A 23,763-nucleotide genomic window follows, 5' to 3' on the forward strand; every position below is an offset into this window, starting at 1 on the left:
AGAATCTAAGCAGATTCCACTCTGAGTGTGGAGCCCAAGGCGGGGCTTGATCTCACAAGCCTGAGATCAGGACCTGGGCTGAAACCAAGAGCCAGAGACTTAAACAACTGCACCACCTAGGTGCCCCAGGGACATTTTAAAAGTGCTCTGATCCTCTCACATGGCAAGGCTTATAGAGCCTGAAAGGATGCTGCCCTTCCCTTCACTGTGTTCAGAATTGGGGAGCTCTTTTTCAACAACCTAAGAAGGATTAACTCATGAGTGAAGAGAACAGCAACTAAAAAAAGAAGAGGTGCACAAGATTCGTAGTCAAATGTTTTCAGTCCTACTTAAGAGAAAAACACAGAAAATTGCTTTTAGAATTAAAGGAAAAATGCTTAGACTTAGACTCCAGATTTTTCCAAAGGAAAAGAAGTGGGAAGCCCATCACAGACAGCAAAATGCTTGGGGTCAAATTAAAGCATTAAAAATTAATGCTTACATGATAACCAAGATGCTTGACTTTACAGCCCAAAGAAAATTCTTGTGGGTGTTCAGATGAGTTTTTTTGTGATCTGGTAGTTGGCTACTGCAGGAGATGAAATTTCACAGTCCCAACAGCAGTTTAGTTTAGTAGCAATAACTTAAGAACTGGGAGGAGCTGGATACACTGGAAATTTAGACTAATTTAAGCAGCATCTCTCAAAATACTGACCTGGGAAATTTGTTTGTTGAAACTTAGGGCAGGGTGCGGGGAAGGGGAGTATTTTAAAGGCAGAAAAATCTATTGAGGAGATTTGGAGGGAGGAGCCAAAAGAGCAAGAGGGAAAAATACATGTGCACCAATAACTACTTTAGTCACTTTTCTCAAACTAGGGTTCATTCTGTGCTACTTTCAGCACCATTTGTATCAGAATGTCCCTCTACCTCCCCATTTACAAATGCCTTGTGATGTGCAGCATTTCTAATTAATCTCCCGAACTACCTGGCTCTACTCTTCTGCCACGGTTTCAGTTATACCTGATGACACAGAAAACCACAAAACACCAATACAAAAACAAAGCAAAACATGTTTATATCAACTCTAACCATAATCAGGATTGATGTATTGATTGAATTTTGCTGTGACCTCCACAGTGGAAAGTTGCCCTGCCACTGGTCCATTTTATTATTTTCTTCCCCCAGCCCTTTTGGCCTCTCACTCTACATGTCCTCACTGTAATCCTTCTTCCACTGTGTCACCTCCTATATAAACATCCGTGTTTTGTCATAGCTTCTACATTTGAACAACCATTCATTTTAGACATTACAAGTAAAATACATGGTCCTGCAAGGAAGATTACAGTTGTACTTCAGGTCTGCATACTTTATGATGTCAACAGGAGAGATCCATTAATTTACAGTTTTGTGTTCAGTAGGGGAGCCATATAATATTCTACATATATTTAGTTCTCCAGAATGCAGCTTAATCAATATGGCACCTCAGGCAACCTGAAATACTGAAGGCAACATAAAAGTAAGATTGTCAGACCAAGAAATTTTATGTACACTGACAGGAGTTTAACTGCTTTGGAGGCTGCAGGAGGTATATATATTTAGAGGATTATAGTAAAGTCAATGATAGGAAAAAGTCAAACTGATGTGTATAAAAGGTACTGAGGGAGAGAGAAGTCTGTGCTTAGGACCCCAATGCAGGGACTTCCAGGTTCTAATCCTTCCTGCCAACCTTGAGCACTACAGTGATTTCAATGACATTTTCTAACTCTGAGTGTCATTAAGCATTTAGAAAGTGGATGTCTCACATAGGAAAACCTGCAGTACCACCTTGAGCCAATCAGTGACCTTCTATGTGTCTCAGTTTGGGTACCTGCCAAGTGGGCAGGGCAGTTAAACTACTTGCTTTTAAGTGCCTTTGAGCCCTATGATTTTAGTACCATGCTCTGGTTTATCTTGAAGGGCTGTTCTGAGGCTCAAATGAAATAATCGATATATAAGGGCTATAAAAGTTTTAAAGTGCTATACAAATGTAAAAGTGTTTTCAATTATGCATCTCCAAATATAACCAACAACTTGCACGTGCTCTCCAAAACCAAACAAGCGGGTTTCTGGGCTTCGATTTCTGATGAATCCCAAGACATACAATTTTACTTCCAATTTCCAATTGTTCCAATTTTCAGAAGCAAAAAGAGCAAAAGGTTCAAATTATTATCTTTATTAAGAAGGTTCTAAGCCATTTAGAAATGCTAGGCACATAACTGGCTAAGCCAATCTTTTCACTGTTGTGCGGCCCCCTGAATAGCTTTTACTGTGAAGACTAATAAAAATGATAGGAGAGTTGAAACTGAGCAAAATTAGATTAAATTCCAATCTCTATTCTGCAGTGGTTTGTGATGGGGAGGACACTTTCGTATATGCTTCTAATCTTTTCACATTGTTTATAGACCAGCTATTAGTTAATAGGTTTTGGCATGAGATTAGTATTTAGTTATTTGAAAATGCATGTGCTGCATGCCTGTGTTTATATAGCAAGGAGCAGAATCTGAATATTCACTTCAGGAACACTGGGATCCAAAGGCAAGCCCGGAATCCTATTTGCATGAAGGAGACTAGCTAGGGCCTCTCTATATGCCCAAGAGAAACACTACAGAAGACATTCTTTCATTATACAAACATCCAGTAAGAACTCAATAGGTGCCACACACTGTCTAATCGCTGGGAACACAAAGATGAAAAAGAGATGCCGTTATCTTAAGAGTTGATACATTCTAAAATAGAGAAACAATGGTCGTCTCCCATGATACTAAGACTTATATTCCAGAATAAAGAATGGAATGTAAAAATACCCACACTCTTCCTGAGGTGGTCGTAGGGATATTGATTGGTGCCCTGGGAAGAAAGAGAATTTAAGAATAGACTTAGAATATTTTATTCAATGTAAAGTACACTATCTTATGCCCCAAAAATACATTAGGGGCATTCTATTTATTTTGATATCTCTTTTCAAGGCATGCATTCTGCCACTATTTACACCACTACAAAAGCAGGCGAGGCCAAGAGCAACCATACCAGCTGCAGGGGGTTGTTAATGGACAAAAATGCTTAAATTTAATTAAAGCAAATGCAACAAAGATTTACATAATATTAACTAACAAATTGCTTCAGAGTATCCAACTAAAGCCCACAAGATGGACCCCTAAAACCCATCTGAAATGGGGAGCAAAAAGCGATTTAAAATGTGTGTGCATAAAAGAGAGACTGATAAAACAAGCATGAGTTTGATTTTCCATTCATATTAAGAGTTGGTATACTTTCTTCCAACTTGATGAACAGGCAACAAATAATCTTACAGATTCATATTATATATAAAATATATATATAATTGAGATATAGGTTACATACCATAAATTCAACCATTTAAAGTGTACAAATCAATGGTTTTTAGTACATTCACAGATTCATTCAATCATCAATCAATTTTAGACATTTTTATCACTCCAAAAAGAATCCTCATACCAATTAAAAGTTACTCCCAATTGATCCAGCTCCATGTCCCAAGCTCAGTCCTAGACAACCACTAGTATTACTCTCTCTATTGATTTTCCTATTCTGAGCATCTCATATAAATGAAATTATATAATACATATAATACATGGCATTCTGTATCTGGGTTCCTCCACTTAGCATAATGTATTCAAATCTCACCCATTTTGTAGAAAGTATCAGTATTGCATTCTTTTTTATTGATGAATAATATTCCATTTTAAGTATATACCACAATTTGTTTATCCATTCATCAGTTGATGGACATTTGGGTCATTTTCACTTTTTAGCTACTGTGAATAATCTTATCACCTCTTACATTAGTTTCTAAATGTGCACATCACTAAACACTGGTCCAGATATTAAAAGATGCCATTTTTTATTTCCCAATTCCTTCCCAAGTCACCAAAAATTAATAAAACACATACAGGAAAACCAGATAATAGCTCTTCAGTACATAATAGGCACTTAAATATTTCCTGATTCAGTGAATTAATGAATGAGAGAAATCTTTCCTTCAACCCCTGCTTCCCTTTTCAATCACATCCTTATCAGTGCCACCTGTATACTATATCATAAAATGTTAGAGCTGGAAAAGAGCATGGAGTCCAGGATTCATTCAGTTGTGGTTCAAGATCCATATGTATCAGAACCACCAAAGGAGCTTGTTAAAAATATCTATTTCAGCGGCCCTCCAACTTTCAGAGAAACTCAGTAACTTTTGGGGGTGATGCCACAGGAAGCTGCCTTTGTTACAAGCAACCCAGGTAATTCCAGTGCATCTTAAAATTTGAGAATTATTTAGTCCAACCTTCCCATTCTTAGAGGAGGAAATTAAGAACTAGCATGGGGAAGTGACATACTCAAGGTCACAGAGTATGGTAGAGATAGAGTAACAGGGAGCGGAGATTATGAATCCCAATACAGCACTTTTCATAACCTTGGGTACCCTCTTTATTACAGCTCCATCTTTCCCCTGTGAATATATACTTCTCTCACAGACTTGCTCTATAAGTATCAGTGTCTGACACACCTTAAATGCTCAAGAGCTATCATTTTTTTTAAGTTTGGTCCTGTGTGAACCAGATACAAAAGGATCTCCTATTTTGGCAGTGTTTGCTAAAAGTATAAAATAACAAATATAAGGCCCAAGAAGAGAATACCAGACCCAGGAAGACGGTCTCTGTGGTTCCTGACCCAAATGTCGAAAAAGAGCCTATCTGAAAAACTGTCTCCAACCATGGGTTTTCGGTGGCCAAAGAAGTTGTGTAGTGACATTTCCTATCCAAGGTTCTGAAACTGCTCTGTATACCCACTGTGATCTATTTAAAGGAGCCAGTTCTTTTTAGAAAACAGTTTCTGTTTCTCTGAGAGTTCTAGAGGGGAGGGGGGTGGGGGGATGGGTTAGCCTGGTGATGGGTATTAAAGAGGGCATGTACTGAATGGAGCACTGGGTGTTATACGCAAACAATGAATCATGGAACACTACATCAAAAACTAATGATGTAATGTATGGTGATTAACATAACATAACATAAAAAAATAAAAATAAAAAGGTATAAAAAGGAAAAAAAAAAGAAAACAGTTTCTGCCAAGTTTTCTATCAGAGGGAAATCATAAAATAGGTGAGCTTTAGCCATGAGTAAAAGGTAGTGGAAATTTTTCTAAGTGAAAATTGATATGCCTATCAAAAAGATACACTCACTGCAAACCCATTACCATGAATCATACCTTGTTCATTTCTCTGCACCTTAACTATTTTTTCTGATATCTGATATTATTTGTTACTCTTAGAAAAATGTCATTTTTGACTGGACTTGGACTTGGACTTGGACTTAGAGGTAGAAGTTCTCAGAGAGGACAGCCTCCATCTCTTGGCAATCTGTTCCTGGCATTTTTCTTTGGCCTCCTACATTCTCTTAGCCCAAAGTTCAGCATATTCTGCAGCCTCTTCCTTATTTTTCTTAGTATACTGTTTCTTCAGAGCAATGCACAGACATTTGTGTTGGAGGACATGTGGAGTAACAAGATGCAGAATCTTGGGTGCTTTGGTTCTAGGTTTCTTACCTTCTTTGTTTATGAGCCTTCTCACAACATACTGGTAGACATCATCTTTAGAGAGACTGAAAAGTTTGTGGATTCTGCTAGGTCTTTTGTGCCCCAGGCGATGAGGCACAGTAGTATCAATGTTTCCAGGAATATCCTTTGCCCCCCCTTTTTACAATGACCAAGTTAAGAACACTGATATTGGCACCCACAATGCAACCTCAAACAGATTTTTTGCTTTCTTTCTCTAGTCCTCCTTGATCTGTAGCAGGAATGGCCCTTACTCAGCAGCAGGTGGACATGGCCATGGGACCAGACACCCTGTTTTATGAGGAAGCCTTATTTGTCATTGTCACCACTGATTCAGACCATGTAACCCTTCCATTCTTCACCCAGAGCATCATCAGCAACTTCTGTGGTTATAGTTTCTCATGAAAGGTATGAAGTTTGCATTCATTGTCCACTTCAGTGAGTTTCTGGCAGCCAGCAGCTGGGAAAGAGATGTTCAGCTTCATCCTAAAGCAGTCTACTGCCTCTAAGGTGCCACACAAAAGAGTTCACCTTAACTTTTTGAAAATTATTTTTTCAAAGTAATAGTTATATAATACTACAAGACTTATTAACATAAAACAGCAGTCCTCGGCTCCCTCCTCCTGAGTCCTTCTTCTTAAAGACAACTTTGAACTTTTTAAGCTGTTTCTTCTGTTATTTATCTCCATGTATTTTTTTTTAAAGATTTACCTATTCATTTTTTTGGAGAGAGAAAGAGAGAGAGAGAGAGAGAGAAAGAGAGAGTGAGAGAGTGTGGGGGGAGGGGCAAAGAGAAAATCTCAAGCAGACTCCCCGCTAGATGGGCTGGATTCTTATCCCAGAACAGCCATTTAAATAGCTATATATGAATAAATATATATAAGATTTTTGGTTACAATCCTTGGTTCAAACTCAGTATCAAAATAATTCATTAAATAATTGTTGAAGCTGTGTCAGAGATACACAGGGTTCATTAAACTATTCTTCCTAATTTTATAGGTTTATCACATTAATGTTAAAAATGTTTAAAAATTCGTCTTTTCCAGTAAGTATTAAAAGGTCAAAAGAGAAAAAAAAATTAACCAACCCATTATAAATGGTATTAAATAAATAAGAACATGGGATTAGACCTCAATGAAATAGACTTTTTGTATCCTAGAAAGCTGAAGGCAGATATTTTGTCCAAGGTAATCTGGGCACTGATCAGGCTCTCTTTCCCCAGTTGAGGATGTGGCCTTGTTAATGCTGAGTTTTATTCAAGAACCAGAAGAGTCCACTGTTAGTTCTAAACATCCCCTTACCATACACGAAAGACCCACAGCTAAAATCATCCTCAATGGGAAAAAACTGAGAGCTTTTACTCTATGGTCAGGAACAAGATAGGGATGTCTGCTCTCACCATTACTATTTAACATTGTACTGGAAGTCTTAGCCTCAGCAATCAGACAACAAAAAGAAATAAAAGGTATCCATTTGCAAGGAAAAAGTCAAACTTTCACTATCTGCAGATGACATAATACTCTATGTAGAAAACCTGAAAGACTCCACCAAAAAATTGGTAGAACTAATACATGAATTCAGCAAAGCTGCAGGATATAAAATCAATGTACAGAAATCTGTTGCATTTCTATACACCAATAATGAAGCAGCAGAAAAATAAATCAAGGAATCAATCTGATTTACAATTACACCAAATACTATAAGATACCTAGTAATAAACCTAACCAAATCAGTACTCTGGAAACTATAAAACACTTATGAAAGAAATTGAAGAAGACACAAAGAGGAAACAAAAACCATAAGATATCTAGTAATAAACCTAACCAATCTGTACTCTGAAAACTATAAAACACTGATGAAAGAAATTGAAGAGGATATAAAGAAATGGAAAGACATTCTATGCTCATGGACTGAATGAACAAACATTGTTAAAATGTTTATACTACCCAAAGCAATCTACACATTTAATGCAATCCCTATTACATTACCACCAGCATTTTTCACAGAGCTAGAACAAACAATCCTAAAATTTGTATAAAACCACAAAAGACCCCAAATAGCAAAGCAATCCTCAAAAAGAAAAGAAAAGCTGGAGGCATCACGCTGTATTACAAAGCTGTAGTCATCAAGACAATATGGTATTGGCACAAAAACAGACACATAGGTCAATGGAACAGAATAGAAAACCCAGAAATGGACCCTCAACACTACAGTCAACTAATCTTCAACAAAGCAGGAAAGAATATCCAATGGAAAAAAGACAGTCTCTTTACCAAATGGTGTTCGAAAACTGGACAGCAACATGCAGAAGAATGAAACGGGACCACTTTCTTACACCATACACAAAAATAAATTCAAAGTGGATGAAAGACCCAAATGTGAGACAGGAATCCATCAAAATCCTAGAGGAGAACACAGGCAGCAACCTCTTTGGCCTCAGCCTCAGCAACTTATTAGACATGTCAACAGAGGCAAGGGAAACAAAAGCAAAAATTGAACTATTGGTTCTTCTTCAAGATAAAAAGCTTCTTCACAGTGAAGGAAATAATCAACAAAACTGAAAGGCAGCCTATGGAATGGGAGAAGATATTTGCAAATGACATATCTGATAAATGGTTAGTATCCAAAATCTATATATGAAGAACTTATTAAACTCAGCACCCAAAAAACAAATAATCCAATCAAGAAATGGGCTGAAGACATGAATAGACAGGTTTCCAAAGAAGACATCCATATGGCTAACAGACACATGAAAAGATGCTCAACATCACTCATCATCAGGGAAATACAAATCAAAACCATTAGGAGATACCACCTCACACCTGTCAGAATGACTAAAATTAACAACACAGAAACAACAGGTGTTGGTGAGGAAGCTGAGAAAGGGGAACATTCTTACACTATTGGTGGGAATGCAAACTGGTGCAGCCACTCTGGAAAACAGTGTGGAGGTTCCTCAGAACGGTAAAAATAGAACTACCCTATGATCCAGCAATTGCACTACTAGGTATTTACCCAAAGGATGCAAAAATATAGATACGAAGGGGTACATGCAACCTGATGTTTATAGCAGCATTATCAACAATAGCCAAATTATGGAAAGGGCCCAAATGTCCATCAACTGATGAATGGATAAAGAAGTGGTGTGTGTGTGTGTGTGTGTGTGTGTTTACATATAATGGAATATTACTTGGCCATCAAAAAGAATGAAATCTTGCCATTTGCAACGACATGGATGGAGCTAGAGTGTAGTATGCTAAGCAAAATCAGTCAGTCAGAGAAAGACAAATACCATATGATCTCACTCATATGTGGAATTCAAGAAACAAAATAAATGAACATATGGGAGGAGGAAAAAGCGAGAGAAACAAATCATAAGAGACTCTTAATGATAGAGAACAAACTGAGGACTGATGGAGGGAGGGAGGGAGGAGGGGAGGGAGGGGATGGGCTAGATGGGTGGTGGGTATTAAGGAGGACACTTTTTTTTTTTTTAAAGATTTTATTTATTTATTTGAGAGAGAGAGAGAACAAGGAGGGGAGGGCCAGAGGGAGAGGGAGAAGCAGACTCCTTGCTGAGTAGGGAGCCCGACATGGGGCTCCACCCCAGGACCCCGAGATCATGACCTGAGCAGAAGGCAGATGCTTAACTGACAGAACCACCCAGGCGCCACAGGAGGGTACTTGTTATGATGTGTACTGGGTGTTGTATCTACGTGATGCATCACTGAATTGTACTCCTGAAACCAATATTGCACTGTATATTAACTAACTAGAATTTAAATAAAAATTTGAAAAAAAGGAATGTGACCATATTATAGAAATTATGAAAAACAGAGGAAACAACATTTCTGATTCATCCATAATCTACCATTTTAAAGAATCAGTGATATAATTTTGGTATCTTTTGGATATTCATGTTCTTATAAAGTTTTGATGATATAGTAAAAATAATAAACAAACATCCCCTTAAATGGAAGTTCACTGATTATTAATACAAGTTTTCTTTCTTTCTTTCTTTCTTTCTTTTTTTTTTTTTTCAGAATGGTGACATAGACTCTGAGTATAAAAAACTAATGTTGCAGGGGGGAAAATCAGCTATATTTTTGGATCTGGCAGGACTGTTCCCTGTACAGATAGTTGCACGGGCAGGTATAAATCTATAGGGAAATAGGGACCAGGGTAAATCCATGCTAGGATATTCTGAACCTGTATGCAAGTATGGTCCTTCCCCACCAATCCATAACAACAGAAATACTGTAGGTGTTATCAGAGTTGGGATGTGAAATACTGTATTAACTGTCTTAGGTATGTATTTGTAATATAAAAAATAAGAATTCAAATAACCCTTTATTATTTGGAGGTGGTTAGCTGATGGAAAATTACATTTTGGAGTAAACATAGGCCTTAATATATCACATATTGTAATTATTTATCCCAATTTATCTCTATATTATTTACACATACACATTTTCAATGTTAAATAAAATGATCTATTGGTTTTTCTTATTTCTTCCTTTATTTTTATTACTAGAAAGTCCTTCCAGGTCACATTTATTTTACTCTAGTTATTATATACTTTCCTTTTTTTACATTTAACACTTGAATCCTTCTGAAATTTGCATTTGACCAGCTTCTCTTGTAAATGATATAAGCATAAAAACAACTACCACCATGCATTAAGTATTTGAGTACTGTATACTAAGATAAGCATTTTACATGCATTATATCACATATGCTTTTATCATTCTCACTGAAAATACAAATAATTAAAAGCACATTTTTTAAAAGAAAACCCCAAATCCCTCCACCTATAATTGGCATTTTTGTGAACAATTTTCTATATATTTCATAAGCTTATATGCACATGTACAGAAATGTATACAGAAATTGAATTATGCTGCTTTGTAAACTATCTTTTCCATTAAATTGTATATATGGATATATATTTATATCAATAAATGTATATTTACATTATCTTTAATGTGTATGTAGTAACTGGCTAAACTGACATATCTCAATATACCTAGTCAATCCACTATTAGAGCCAGTTAGGTTGTTTTCAGCACTTTTTTTACTATAAACAAAAGGTTAATGAACATTCTTGTGTACATATCTTCTAGCACTTTCATTTATCTTCTTAGGATAAATTCTAGTGAAATTGCTAGATCATAGAAGGTATGTATATTGTAATATTTTTAAACAGATTGCCAAATAAACCTTTGGAAATGTACCAATTTACATAGAGCATTAAATCATCTATTTCTCCACAGCCTTGCCAACACCATGTTTTTTTAATCTTTCAAACCTTTTATAATCTGATAGGTAAAAACTATTAGTTTTTATTTGCAAAGTGAGTTTGTCTATTGGAATTCCAGAATACTATCCTGTTCATAACTTTTCACCATTTTTCTATTAAGACATTTATTTTTTAATTGATGTATAGGAGTTATTTATATATTAAGAATTTCTGCCCTTTGTTATAGGTCACAGATTTTTTTTCCTAGTTTGTTTGTATTTTTTTGCCATACAGATTTTTTGAAGGTAAAATTTATTAATCTTTTTCTTTAAATCTTTAGTCTTCATAAAATGATTAGAAAATCCTCCTCAATCTCAAAAACTGTAAAAATATTATAAATATATTAAATTATAACTAAATATATATTTTAAAATATCATATATTTTCTAGTACCTTTATAGTTGTTTCATTTAAATATTTAATCCAGCTAGAATTAATTTTGATCTAAACAGTGAATATAGATATAGGTTTATTAAATTTCCCTTTAAATGACTAGCCCTGTCCTAGTAATATTTATTGAAAAAGCCATCTTTTCCCCCAGTATATAGGTTTGAAATGGCTTTTTATCTTAAAAGTCGTAGTATATTTGGAAATAGTCCACTGTTTCCAAAGAAATAGACACTGTTCTGTTACATTGATCTGTCTGCTTCTGCACAAGTACCACAGTATTTAATTAGTGTTATTTCTTTTTTAAAGAATTTATTTATTTATTTATTTATTTATTTATTTATTTATTTATTTATTTAGAGAGTGAGAGTGAGTGAGCACATGAGAGGCACATGAGCAGGGGGAGGGGCAGAGGGAGAGGGAAAGAAGCAGACCCCCTCCATGTGGAGCTCAATCCCAGGACCCTGAGATCATGACCTGAGCCTAAATCAAGAAGTAAACTGAGCTGAAATCAAGAGTCTGACACTTAACTGACTAAGCCACCCAGGCACCCCTAATTAGTGTTATTTCTAGTACAATTTGTGTGTGGAAGATTGAGGTCCTTATAATTATCCTTCAAAATTTCATCTGGAATTTTGGTGTTTCATGTGGTATAGATATCTCATTTCTCCCTCAAAGGGAATCAAAGTGATTCTTATAATGTTATTAACTGATTTGTGTTCTAAGAGGGAAGGAAAGTAGTAGCACTATGGCACTGGAGACTGAATAACTCTGCATAAACCCCTACAAGCCGTTGACTTTGTGAACTTGTTTCTAGGTGGAAATAAACATGGAGAACTATTGTTGCATAATGTCAGAACTTTCTACCGTAATGGAAATGTTCTATAGCTGCACTTTCCAATATGGTAATCATTAGCCACATGTGGCCACTGAGCACTTGAAATGTGGCTAGTGTGACTGAGGAACAAAATTTTTAGTTTCATTTAATTGTAATCAATTTAAATTTATAAAGCCACATGTTTATTGGACAGAGCACGACTATTAAAAAATCACTGCCTTATTATACTATTTCATAGCATTATTGGCAGATAATAGATTTGACAATTTCCTATTTAACCTGAAACTATCATTTAGATAGAGATTTTCAGTTAAATGTTAAGGCTAACCCTGAGATCACAATGGCAGTTCAATTAAATATATAATGGATGCCCCTGTATGCATGGCACTCTTGCAGAATAAGGGACAGATAACATAGCCTTCAAGAAGTTTAAACTTTAATAGAGGAGATAACATGATAAATAGCAATAATGGTTTCAGAATAAGGTAAGTACCATAAAAGAAGAATTAACAAACTGTCAAGAGAGTTCCAAGAAGGGAGAAATTCTTTTGGCTATGAAGCATGAAAGAGAAATTAGGGAGGACTGCATGAAGGAGGTGTCACTTAAACTACTTCTTGAATATGGTTCATACTCAACAGGCAGAGAAGTAGAGATGGGAGGAGGAGGAGGGTGGAGGAGGAGAAAGACATTCCAAGTTAAAAGAATGGCATAAGCAGAGGTAGAAAGTGTGGATAACAAACGTTATGTTGGATAATGATAAGCGGTCTGGTCCAACTAGATCATCACGTGAGTAGAAAGGTATTTAATGTATCAAGCAATTCTAATTATTAGAAATTCTTTCCAATTCAGTAACAATCCACACCACTTAATAGCCACTCACTAGGTATCAATATTCAAGTAAAGAAATAAGTGGACTTCAGAACGATTAGTCCTAATATGCAGGATATAGTGAATTGGAGAGCAGACTAAAAACAAGAAGAAGAGGCTTTTATAGCAGGTCAGGTCAAGAATGGAGGGGAAGGGAGGAGAGGAGAGGGGAAGAAAGGAAAGGGGAAAATAGGTAAAGGAAAAGAAAAAAAAAGAACAAAAGAATCTAGAGGACTTGAGAGGGAGTGGTAGCAATAGGAATGTAAAGGAGAAAAGCTATTCCAGAGACAGAATTCAGGGCATTTAATGAAAGACAGGATGCAGGAGGTAGGAATGGATGAGGTATTCAGGAGTCACAGATGAATGAGACTGAAGGGAAGGGGGTGCCAAATTAGTGTCTGAATACATTTTATGTGCCAATAAAACACGCAGATAGAAGAATAAAGCAAGCCAGGTAAAAAAGCATTTGAGAACTCAGGAGGGAAGCCAAGGTACTGCTACATGAAGAGGTCAGATTAAAGGAGGAAAATAAAGCAAGAAGAAGGCTAAAGCCTGGCTCCTTGGCACAGAGAATATATATTTAGGTTATTCGATCAAAGATTTGGAACCATGTCTGTGGCTGGGGAAGCCCAAGAGAAACTGACCCACAATGGACTCACTCCATTGCCTCCAATCTCATTGGGAGCCAGTTCAAAGTGAACCAGCCCAGAGTTTGAATTCGTGATAGCTTTGACCAAATAGACCCATGTAGTACATTTCTGCATTGGGCCTTATACTGGCCAGGCATGTTTTACTTTGGCAAATCTCTTGGCACTGACAGTCCCAAGTCTAAACTTAATAAGAAGCTTATTCTCAAGGCCTATCTCAGGATAATTAAAGTACACATTGCACATTCGACATTTCTTTCTTTCTCCACCAAGTTAGCTCTGATCATGGCTTCCTGATGTAGGCTCAAGAAATAAACCTCAGGGGTTAAAGGGTGTGGGTTACTGGCTACAGACAGAAACCAGCCCTAAAAAGCCGCATTATCCCAGACCCTGATGTTTGGTGATTTTTCTTACCTTATACTTCATACCTTTAGTAAGGTAAGAAAAGTTGAAACTTGGGATGTTTTGTTTGTTTATTTCTTCCACTTGGTTATGGTGCATTTTCACCAAGGAGCTTACAGTACTTTTTTTTTTTTTTTAAGATTTTATTTATTCATTTGACAGAGAGAGACATAGTGAGAGAGGGAACACAAGCAGGGGAAGTGGGAGAGGGAGAAGCAGGCTTCCCGCAGAGTAGGGAGCCTGATGCGGGGCTCGATCCCAGGACCCTGGGATCATGACCTGAGCTGAAGGCGGACACTTAACGACTGAGCCACCCAGGCTCCCCTCTTACAGTACTTTTCAAATGAAGAAGGTAACATGTACATTCTTCTAACAGTCCTGGCTGCAATCAGTACTGTCATAGTTACAGAAATAGCCAACTACAAGGGAGAAAATGTATTTTTCTCCTTTAATTCTTATCATGCTGCAACAACCTGTCATAGTATCTACTCAGGCCATCAAACCACACAGAGTGATGACTTCCTTTAAGGGACAGATGTGAACACACAATTCTGTTTTACCAAAGCATTTGATCATTTCAACCATATTTTTTAATTCATTTCACTTTCCCCACTTTTCCCCTTCTCAAATGGCAAATGCTTTGCCCTGAGCCACTTCAGTGAACTATGCAACCCAATATGATTGATAACATGAAGTTTATTGTTGTAAACAAAACTGGAAGAGTCACTTCAAAATTCATCTCCTTTATAAGGCTGGACTCTGGTGTATGTCTTCCTAAGGCTAAACAAAACTTCAGTGGCTTTGCACCTGTGGCAACATGTATCAGGTGGGTAATTTGGGATATTCTCCAGGCAGCCACACCATCCATTCACCCTGGCAAGCAGCATATGCTTGTTTGGACTCTATCACCAATTACTGATGCTCAAGAAAGTTCTACTCAATTAAAAAGCCATGTCTCAACTGGGGAGGGTATGTGCTCTGGTAAGCGCTGTGAATTGTGCAAGACTGTTGAATCTCAGATCTGTACCTCTGAAACAAATAATGCAATATATGTTAAGAAAAAGAAGAAGAAGAAGAAGAAGAAGAAGGTAGCAGGAGGGGAAGAATGAAGGGGGGGAAATCGGAGAGGTAAACGAACCATGAGAGACGATGGACTCTGAAAAACAAACTGAGGGTTCTAGAGGGGAGGGGGGTGGGAGGATGGGTTAGCCTGGTGATGGGTATTGAGGAGGGCACGTTCTGCATGGAGCACTGGGTGTTATGCACAAACAATGAATCATGGAACACTTCATCTAAAATTAATGATGTTGTATGGGGATTAACATAAGAATAAAAAAAAAGCCATGTCTCAAGAAATGAATGTGTAAATCAAGACTCAGACCTGACTTTACCTGTAAAAGCCACAGTCCAGGGGAACCCCTAAATCCCCTATGCCTTATCAGTGCCTTTAGCCTCTGCATAGAGAGGTCCTAGCAGTAGTAGTCCCACAGAAACTGAAAATGGCCCATTGCTTAACCTGAGTGAGGATTACCCAGATATCTGTGAGGGCAGCAGAGACCACACTGCAAAGCCTCGCTTAAATCCCCAGCCTTACTGCTCTGAAGGCCTGCCTTCGGACTATCAGGCAGAAGCAGAAGCAGCCATGGCTCCGCTGTCTCACGGAGGAAGCCACTCGCCCCTCCTTCTGGCCAGCTGGAGCTAGAGTGGGTGAACCAGGAGCCTTTAGTGCCAAAGCCTTTTACCCACACGTAAATGCTTTCTATTTAAATCATCTGCTTCCTCTACCGGTAATTGCAGGCTGTCTAGCCCAAGGCAACCCCCAAATTGCAGAGCTCACATGATAAGCCAGCAGCTCAGAGCTGGAGCCACCCCATCGGGTCCAGACACCGTGGCGCCGTCAAATAGTAGTGGCCCTATAGTAAGGGTTAATCCTCGGAGTAGGGGTGGAGAGGGTGAAATGGGAGCAGGTAGAGACTTCCCCTGAAGCCTCTGGCTGAAGTACACCTGGGATTTTCACTCCTCCTAGGCACAAGGGTAGTTGCCTAATTCCTGTCTGGGTAAGTAAGGAGCACTGAAAACAAAACAAAACACAAAACAAAACACGTGTTCTGAGGCGCAAGACCTGCAGAAGCTTAAGTGCCTCCTACCCTACTGGGAAAGAGCCCAGTAGTGCAGGATTGCGCTGGCAAGACTCTTCATCCAACTCCTCAGGGAGAGCCTGAGGGGGGTGTCAGTGGGGAAGTGGCCCCCAGTCCCCACACCTGTTCTGGACACTTAACTCCTTCCTTCCCAGGGGAGGAGGGGCTGTAATGGAGGTAGGCTTCTTAAGCAGTACATGCCTGCTGAGCTTGCAAAACCTCGGGGACATGTCCTTTCCTTCCTCCCTCCTTCCTTACTTGGGGTCTGATGCCTAGCAGTGCCACCTGTTCAGTAATCCACAACTTGTCTCCCCTGGCCAGGAAGAGAGAAAAGGATTTCTTCTTGGAAGTCTACAGAAGGTGAGATTGAATGTACTGGTGGGGGTAAATTATTCCTGAAGACACCCCCCCCCCAAAAAAAAACCCCACCAGTGTTAGGGCCCAAAGTAGCTTTCAGCAGAAAGGTACTTTTCCAGCACTTCAGCCCAGCCACAACTTTTGTGGGTGGCATAGAGAAAACCTTAAATATCTGTTTACTAATGTTTCCCTCCTGGGCCCCTGGGTCCCAGAGATGGGGAGGGGAGTGGCTGCAGGAACCAGGAGAAATCCCTAGAACGGAGAATTATTATAACACACACTTCCTTTGCCAGGTTTCTTTGCCAAAGCATTTTTCTTAGACGTCTGATAATAAGTCAAATCAAGTTTGTTGCTCCAATCTCAGACCCAGATCGACAAGGCAGGTCACACTGGGTGGCTGTCCCTCCTCACCCTCTCCTCCTTCTCCAGGGTTCCTTCTCAAAAAGTCTGAAGCACTGCTTAGCGCAGGTCGGTCCTCTCCCCTGGGCAATGGTTGGGAGAGGATCACTCAACCTGAGAAACTGGCTCAAGGGGGAGCAGGGATTCCTGTAGGGAGAGGAGAAGGGGCATCCCAAAGTCTGAGCTGGGATCCCTTCGGGTTTTCAAGGCAGGCAGGCTGGCGGGCAGAGATGGTCTCAGATCACCAGAGCTCTCTCTTGTCCCCTGCTTGCTGGGAATCCCCAGGAGCAGGAGCTCATTGCTGGGGAACCCCTCTCTGCTCCGCCTAGGAGTCGCTTTGAGCCCTTTCCCTGCGCGGGTTGCTCTCCTGGCTGCAGGCCGAAATGTGGGCAGAATCAGAGAGAAGAACCCAGTGGGAAAGTGCTTTCCAGGCTACAGAGTCCGCGCACCAGCTGCAAAGATCACAAAGATCCGGCCACAGAAATGCAACGCACTAGCTCGCCTGCCGAAGAGCCCCTGGCCTTGGGAGTTCCGGTCCCTAAACTTTCTGGGAGAGGTGAAGGAAGAGAAAGAAAACTGGCAAGTGTTTCCAGGAACGAGGACCAGGGCTGAAGGAGAGGTAGAGCCTCTGTGGGTCGCAGCCTGCCTGCTCCCTCCTGTCACCTGAGAACGTAGCACGTTCCCTCCTCGCCAGCCAACTGTCCGGTTATGCAAACGGGCATTACCTGTCTGAGTCTCGCACAACAGCAGGCGACGTCCAGCAAGGCTCATGCATTCAGTTCCATGTCTGGGGCAATGGGTCCAGGGCGAGGTGAAGAGCTGAGTTCCAAGGTGCGCGGGCTCGAGCTTCCTGCGCCAAAGGAGAGGCTGCCCAGAGGTGATCAGAGCTGGAGGCGGCTTGGAGGAAACGGTGTCTTCCGGAGCAGCGGACAGAGCAGCGCCGCCTGTTTTCTCCACTCCCTGTCCTGGCTAGCCAAAGAGGATACTAGGAAACTTCTCCTAATCCAAGGAAGATTTCTAGAGTTCAGCAGAGCTTTCGTAGACTTTAGGGGGAGCTGGACAGAAAGAGGCTAAAAAGAGTTCCTAAATTACTCTTCCCCTTCGCTAGACCGTCAGGTGCCACCTCTTGGCTCCGTGACCATACTCTTCTAAGTCGCCTGCCTCTCAGCCTCTTCCTTAGCGACTTTGCTTCGGAGCAGCGGTTCTCCAGCCGCACCTTGTCTTGGCCAAATGGTACACCGAGGGATGCAAGTGCCTCAGCCTGTGGCTCTCACTCTTCTCAAGAAGCACGCACGCCCTAAAGGGCAGCAGCCCTACCACCCAGACTGCAGCGCAGGGCCAGGTGCGAACTCTGCCTGCCCGCCTCTCTCCCGCCTGTTCGCTGCTCCCAGGCTTTCCCTGGAACCCTCTCCAGCCTGTGCGCAAAAGCCTACACAGTACCCCCCCTAGCTCCGAAGAGGGAGCAGCGCCCGGGAAGTGCGCTCCAGGTTCGCCTCACATCCTGCCACCGCTGCTGCTGCCTCCAAAATAATGCCTAGAGTGGGGGTAGGAAGGTAGTGGAAATCACCTAGAGCTGCGTCTCCGTCGCTAACAGTTTGGTGCCTCCGGGCTGACTGATTGCACCGGGGAGGAGGTGGGGATTAGAGAGAACCGTTCAGGCGCGTCACGGAAAAGGGTTGCAGCTGCTCCTCCTCCTCTTCCACACCCCTTTAGATTTGGGAGCGCGGGGAGGGGAGGGAGACTGGGAAAGACTGCCAACCCCGAGTCCCCCATCCCCTGGCTGAAAAAAAAAAAAAAAAGCACTTCCCTCTTACCTTTCCCGGGAGAAGGAAAGCGCGTCCCGGCAGCGCCGTCTAGTGTCCGTACCGGAGTAGGCCGGCATACAGGAGTGCGGCGAGCGCTGAACTGAGTGCAGGCGTGGAAAGCCACTAAGCAAAGTTTTTCAGCCATCCTGATCCCCAGTTCCACCCACTGAATAGGTATCTAGCTCAACCAGGAGTTTACCTGCTTGGTTCCCCCCACCCCAGGCCGGAACTGAATGGTCTTAAAAACACAGGCCTGCTAATTGTATTCATAATGCGAGCTTCCCAGTCCCAGAGAGAACTCCTTTCCACCCCTCCCACGTTAGAGATCCCTAAGTCTCAGGGTTCTCCAGCCCTGACAATGATACAGTGAGCAGGAGGTTTCTGGAACCCCAGGAGGGGCTTGGAGATAGAACCTGGGCTGTGATTGCTCGTGCTGCGAGCCTGAGGCTCTCCAGAAATGATCCTGACCACCTGCTCTCCAAGGTCACAGAGCCCAGGAGCTCCTCTCTTTAAGAGTGATAGGGCAGAAGGACGGCGACTCAGAAACCGACAAGGTCTGAATTGCAGCCGAGGAAGAGTCCCGTTTCTATTACAGGTATCTCCCAGAGTGTTCCGCTTGGCTCATGGGCTCCTTGCTGATTAACACACTTAACAGGATTGCTCATTTAACGGGTCAGCTGAGCGCTGTGCTCAAGCATTTGCTGCGGAGCTGGGCTCCTATTTGTCTTTCTCTGAGCTTTCTCCAGCTGTTCTTCTGAGGCTGTTCCATTGCTCTGCGTTAGCTACAGAGAACGAATGAGCCAGACACGGAGACAGGGACCGAGAGGGAGCAACCGAGAACTCTGTGCCTGGGGCGCAGCGCACACCCGCGCCCTCCCGGCCCACTTCCTTGGCCACTTAGCTGCGGCCCATCATCCACTGGGTTTTTAAAGACCGAGCCTGCGTACAATTAAAGTCGCGGTCCCTCCCTCACCTCTCGTGTCAAGTTTATGCACTCTTTTTTTTTTTTTTTTAAGATTTTATTTATTTATTTGACAGAGAGAGACACAGCGAGAGAGGGAACACAAGCAGGGGGGAGTGGGAGAGGGAGAAGCAGGCTTCCCGCGGAGCAGGGAGCCCGATGCGGGGCTCGATCCCAGGAGCCTGGGATCATGACCTGAGCCGAAGGCAGACGCTTAACGACTGAGCCACCCAGGCGCCCTGCACTCTTTTTTTTCCCTGTGGACCATCTCAACCATCATATCCCGCAAAACCCCATCCTGAAAAATTATTTCTGCAATTGAGGTTAAGTTGGGGAATCAAGAGATGCCAGTCCTTTCAGCGCAAACCAACACCAAGTTTCCCTCCCAGGGTTTTGTTGTTTATATGCACGGCAGGGAAGGAGGGGAAGGGGGAGGGGACTATATTTTTGAAACAGGAGAAATGGCCTACAGTTTCTGCTTGTTTTGTAACAGCTCTTATTTTCAAATAAAAGCCCATTCTTCTGAAAGGGACTAAACAGCCAATTCTGTGTTCCTCTTTGCTAGGAAGTTCATGTAAACTTCCCTTTGCCTGCGTGCTTGCCCTGCACAGTCCACATCATCACTTCCAGCTGACAGCCCAACCTACGTTAATGTTACTCATATTCAATGCCATATGCTTCCAACCAGCTAGTGAGGGCAGCAACGCAGGGTAAAAAGAACATCATCTCAAGTCTCACCTTCCCGGTTGGGTGCTTGGCGCCTCCAGTCTAACCTTTAGCAAAGCATCAAGCCCTCAGACCCCGGGCCTGAGCTGAGCAACTGGGCTCTCATGGGTGAGGTCTTTTGGCCAAACCATGAGGTCTCTCACTTACATTAGGGTGTTAAGGAGCTAGCAGTCAGAATGAAGGGAGCCCATTGAGGATAGCAGTCAATAATATCCTTTGGCAAATTGTGAACACAAAATGTAAATAACACATTAAAAACAACATAACAAACAAAAAACAAAAACTCTATCTTCCTGTCCTGTTGATTCCCCCTTCCACCATCTTTCTATACCCAATTCGACCCAACTTCACTCTAACACACCCCACACCCCCTGTGCCTTTAATATCCAAGTTCTGCTCCTCCCATCCCATCAAAATGTACTCTCCTGTGTACCTACCTTTCTTCCAGTCCTCTCTGCTGATGACAATGGTCGGTTTTCCAGTGTGATAAATAACTAACTAGGCTGGCCAACCTTACTCAGTAACATCACCCTTCCCTAGAGATCTTAAGAAGACTTTCTATAACTGGGAACTTAAGGGGACATGGCATATCAGCAGATTTCCTTTGGATAGGGAAAGGGCTCTTGGTACCTATCAAGAGGGCAGCTTGTTTGGCTATTTCTACTGGTCTTGTTTATGGTTAAATGAAGAGATCTCAAAGAATTTGAGGAATGTAAGAATAAGAAGTCCAAACAGGAACTAGAGGCCAAGAAAATGAGGAAGGAACCAGTGACCTCTCAAAAACAATTCAGTGAAATTGATGATCTCGGACTTTGTTCCTCAAAGTGTTATCCATGGACCAGCAGCACTGGGGCATCACCGGGGAGCTTGTTAGAATGCAGAATCAGGCCCCACTCCCTGAGCTATTAAATCAGAATCTTACTTTAACAAGAACCTTGGGTGATTTCATATACATATTAACAATCGAGAAGTATTTTCAAGAAAATCTTTCAATTCTGCCTAGCCCAGGAAAAGAAAAAGGGCAGTGAGTGTAATCACCCAAGGAGCTAATAATGAGATCTGGCATCACCATTGTCATGACAAGCACCAAATAACAAGGCTGGAGTCATATCTGTTTAAGACAACTAGGCCAAATCTATTTCATGACTATGGATTACACATCAAACTATGGTTAGTATCCCTACCTACAGATGACCTTTTTGCAAAACTGCCCTCAGTTCCCCGAAGATATGGGTGAGAATGTGGGCATGGTTTAATACAAGTCAATCACTACTGCTAAAGAGGCAAACAATTCCCATGTTCCACTAGGGTAGAGTTAGTTTCATCATCTTCCTAGTAATATTAAGAACAGAACTTTACAGGGGTGCCTGGGTGGCTCAGTTGGTTAAATGTCTGCCTTTGGCTTGGATCATGTTCCCAGGGTCCTAGGATCGAGCCCCACATTGGGCTCCTTGCTTGAGCAAAGGGCCCGCTTCTCCCTCTCCCTCTGCCTGCCACTCTCCCTGCTTGTGCTCTCTCTCTTTCTCTCTGTCAAATAAATAAGTAAAATCTTTTTAAAAAAGAACAGAACTTTACAGGGTTCGGTATATTGTGGCACTCGATATATATTCACTGATGAATGGTGAGAAGAACTGATAACCATTTATTGAAGCCAAAAGTCTTTAAGAAGTTAACAGTTGAATAAGTAGCTTTGCAAAAAATAACCAAAAAGCAAGTTGAACTTTATTCTTTTTGCCCAAGGCAAATTTCAAAGTTGCCTGTTAGGGACAGTAAGGTGTGACAAGAGAACAAATAGTTATTGAGTGTCTACTACATACCAGATGCCTTACATACTTAATCTTATTTCATCCATGTTCCTAGAACTGGCTGACAGCCAAAATTATTAGTTTAGCATCTTGTTAAAGATTCCTGGTACCACATCCCAGATCTGTTAAATCAAGATCTCAAGGAATGGACCTCCTCAGGTGGGAGCACCTTTCTAAGCAAAACTCAAAACCCATAAGCTATAAGGAAAGATATTGATAAATTTTACTACATACAAATTAAACATTTCTGCAAAGACAAAAAAGCAACATAAGCAAAGTCAAAAGACAGGGTGCCTGGGTGGCTCAGTCGGTGCAGCCAACTCTTGATTTCGGCTCAGGTCATAATCTCAGGGTCCTGGGAGCAAGCCCTGTGTCAGGCTCCATGCTCAGCATGGAGTCTACTTGAGGAATCTCCCTCTCACTCTGCCCCTCCCCCTACTTCTGCACGCTCATGCTCTCTCTCTACAATAAATAAAATTAAAAAAAAAATTTTTAAAAATCAAAAGACAAACTATAAACTGGGAGAAAAATTGCAACTCAAAGGGATAATTTCATCAATATCTCAAGGGCTCTTACAAACCAATTAGAAAAAAAAATCAACCCCCCCCAAAATAGGCCAAGGATATAAATAGATACTACTCGGTTAAAAATGCAAATGGACATCTATACATGGGGAAATAACTGCAAACTAAACCATAATGGCAAAGAATAAGTGTTCCATAGCACACAATATTGGCAAGCATGTGAAGAAACAGACCCTTTCATTTGGTTAGCTAGAGTATAAACTAGTGTAACCACTTTGGAGAACACTATGGCATTATCTGTTGAAACTGCTAATATGAACTGATTCACTGTATACATACTCATATATAAAAAAGATATTTCTGGGCGCCTGGGTGGCTCAGATGGTTAAGCGTCTGCCTTCGGCTCAGGTCACGATCCCGGGGTCCTGGGATCGAGTCCCGCATCGGGCTCCCTGCTCAGCGGGGAGCCTGCTTCTCCCTCTGCCTCTCTCTCTCTGTCTCTTATGAATAAATAAAATCTTTAAAATAAATAAATAAATAAATAAATAAATAAATAAAATAAATAAAAAAGATATTTCTGAGTGAATACTCAAGAAATTGGCAACAGTGGTTGCTTTTTGGAAGAGTGAATGATCAATCGGCAATGTGAAGTGAGACACAAATTTATGTTTTATCATGCATTATGTAGTACATTGGAATTTGTCACACCCTCTGTTTATTAACTGTCCATTCACACCCTTTACCCTGTGACTTTGGGTACCCATCACTACGGTAAGAGGAGCATATTTCCCTACTCCACTGGGGTTGGTCCTGTGACTTACTTTGACCAAAGGAATAGTAACAGAGTTGATACTAATGGCTTGGCCTCTCATGCTTCTACCACCCAGCAGTAGTCCTGGATAGCTTCTGGTCCAAAGAGAATGATGAGATATACCAGCAAACTTGAAACCAGCCCATATCATGAAACTAAGCCCAGGCAAGCACAAATGAGATCAGTTGAACCCAATTTGAC

The 23,763-nt window shown here is 41.1% G+C and overlaps 1 protein-coding gene and 1 pseudogene across 1 annotated transcript in view; both read right to left on the reverse strand.

Moving 5' to 3' along the window:
• The window catches only part of IL1RAPL2 (interleukin 1 receptor accessory protein like 2), a 1,205,338-nt gene extending 1,187,553 nt beyond the window's left edge, over window positions 1-17,785 (reverse strand). Inside the window, exon 1 of the mRNA XM_035007492.1 lies at window positions 17,656-17,785. The gene's annotated coding sequence lies outside the window, so the exon portion shown is untranslated. The remainder of the gene's footprint in view (window positions 1-17,655) is intronic.
• Window positions 5,321-6,080, reverse strand: LOC118011885 (annotated as a pseudogene).
• Window positions 17,786-23,763: the final 5,978 nt, after the last annotated feature.

This window comes from Mirounga leonina, unplaced genomic scaffold (assembly GCF_011800145.1).
Source record: "Mirounga leonina isolate KUSES-001 unplaced genomic scaffold, KU_Mleo_1.0 Mir_101222, whole genome shotgun sequence".
Lineage (NCBI taxonomy): Eukaryota > Metazoa > Chordata > Mammalia > Carnivora > Phocidae > Mirounga > Mirounga leonina.